Source organism: Peromyscus californicus, unplaced genomic scaffold (genome assembly GCF_007827085.1).
Source record: "Peromyscus californicus insignis strain IS unplaced genomic scaffold, ASM782708v3 Scaffold_21__1_contigs__length_65335640, whole genome shotgun sequence".
In the NCBI taxonomy this organism is placed as follows: Eukaryota; Metazoa; Chordata; class Mammalia; order Rodentia; family Cricetidae; genus Peromyscus; species Peromyscus californicus.
Genome location: NW_026294514.1, coordinates 55965544 through 55968218, shown reverse-complemented (window position 1 = coordinate 55968218; position 2675 = coordinate 55965544).

Below are 2675 nucleotides of genomic sequence, written 5' to 3'. Positions count from 1 at the left end.
TGTTTGGTTGACAGTGCTCCCAGACCTATGAGACCCCACCCACTACTCCTAGACTGTAGATGAGGGTCTGAGATTGGGAAAGTCCTTGTCCTTATGATCAAGTGCAGAGCCATGCCCTGTAAGCCTAGCACCTGACTCACTGGCAGGCAGGCCTCATGGGCTTCCTTTGCCTTCTATGAAAGACTCTCCCTTGGGAGGACTGTAGAAAGACTAGGAGGGGAAGGCTTGGATAGTGGGCAGAGTAGCCAACACCTCATCTGAGGCCCCATGGTCCCCTCCTGAGCTCCAGGGGGCAGCAAGCATGTCAATTAAGGGGAGGTCTGCCTGGAGAACTAGACATGGGCCTCTGACTGTGATCCCAGGTGTACCCAGAAACAGTGCCCCACCCAGAAGCAAGAAGCTGTCTGTCAGCAGCCTTCCTGGTAGCAATTGATGAACAGACAAACCACAGCCTGTGACACCCATGAATGTGGAGGTCAGAGTCATAGGACAAGGACAGACAGACCTAGGACAGAATGGTGGAGACACAGAGGTAGCTTTAAAAGCAGGAAAGGCCAGGAAATGGATTCTCCAAGAGTCATCAGAGAGGCCAGGCAACTACACACACACACACACACACACACACACACACACACACATCACACTACCTCCTACACTACCTCCATGTAAAGGCTCCACCCCTAAGAACTGTCAGAGAACAGACTTGTGTCAACCTAGGCCACTGATTTGGGGGTACATATTACAGCAACCCTATAAACTTAAAACAGCCTCCAGTGAGAACAACCTAGGATCTCACCATGTTCATTCGGGAAGCATGCCAGTTCTCACAAAGGAAGCTAGCACAGTGGGGAGCAGGTAGCCATCGCCATAGCCCACTACATCTCACACTCCCAAGGAGAGTGGGGAGCAGGCCTGCTCATCCACAGTGGGAGACTGAGAAACTCAGAAATGCAAACCATAATCGGCTAGACGCTAGACCCACTTGTTAGCATTTAAATCTGCAAGTGAGACAAATTTTCAGTAAATTTTTAGGGAAAAAAATGTAAAACAAGATTTGAGGGCTGTTACCTCGTACTAAGCGACCCCATAAAGTTTTTCCTTGGCCCAGGGTATTACCAGGGAGCTGGCCAGGGTTCTCTATCTGGAAAAACTCACAAATTGACAAAGGACGGTTTCATCAGTATAGAGGGTTCTGGGTCCTTGAGGGACAAGAAATCTCAGTTTAACTAACGGCCTCAGGAGCTTCTAGCTCTGGGTCCTGAGAACTGCAGGCCCATGGCTTCAGACTTAAAGGCCAGAGACAGACCCATCTAGGTGCTCCGGTCCATTGCCCTGGACCTTGACTGTCAGTGGTCCTTCACTCAGCTACCAGTGGTTTGTGGCTTATAGCAGTGTCTGCGACAGCAGGTGGGTGGAGGTGACGGCCAGGGCTACCACCCGAGCCCTGAGACACTCAGCTCCTGCCAGCATCTAGTGCTGTAGCACTCGGGCCTTGGGTGCCAGACACCCTGACCCTTCGGACGGAGCAGTCCCGTCGCTCTTCCTGGCGACCAGGGCCTACAGTGTCTCAACTTGACTCTTCACAGCCTTCTCTCTCCTTCTTGCACTGTCTCTCCTCATCTCCTCTGTCTCCATCCCTGACTTCCTGCCTCAGGAATTCCTGAAGCTACTTTTTGCCGCCACTTGGCACAGTTTCGCTCCCACTAACGCGGCTGCTGTGTGTCACAGTAGCCACTGTCTCAGTCTGCTCTCCCCATGACAAAGGTGACCTTCAGGCAAGAAAAACCACTGGCAGGCAGTCTTTCGTTGGGCTTAATGTTACAACGTCTGGACACAGTACAGGAGGGTATCTCTGAACATACTTGAAAAGTAAGACAAGCAGCCTGGTTATAACACCAAAAGAGGGCGTGGCGTGGGTGTGACATGCAAATGAGGCACTGAGATGTGCACCAATCATGGCACAGCTTCCAGTTCTACCAACCACAAATCTCACATAAGGACCCATCATAGATACCCCCCATACACTACTCACAAGCTTTCTACCGAGCCCCTAGGGTACGTGTTCCCCACCCTTGGCCTGGGTGGGAACGGTTGCAGGGTAAGCAGGGTCATCTAGAGTTCACCAAGGCTTGTACTGGAGTGATGTCTTCCGAGACAGGTGAGGTTGTCTGGAGCAGCGGTGACCCGAGCAAGGCCTCCCGAGTGTGTGCTGTGGTTGCAGAGCAGTGATGCTTGTCTGCAGCTGCTGCAGTTCCAGATGGGATCTGAAGATGCTCAAAGCAGGCTGCCATGAGGGCAGTCCAGCCAGCGTTGAGAGAGTAGGCATGAGGGAAGGTCTGTCATTCAGGGGATCCGACTCCCATCCCTGAGTGGTACACTTACTCACACCACACCAGGAAAGGGTGTTTGCGATGGGGATGTAACAAAAGTTTAACCTCAAACTAACATTCTCAGGAACACTTACCAGCACTTAACCCTCATCAAACACCCTTAGGAAGAGCGCGGCTGCTCTGATCTGTCTGAGGTATTCAGATGACTCACACGCACCAACCAGTGGGTTTATGTCTTGCGTGTTAAGAAGATCAGCAATATGTGCTGAGCTGTGTTTACTTTTGCCCAGTTTTGAATGGCTTTGTGGAAATATCATTTACATACCATGGAGTTCTCACACTTAC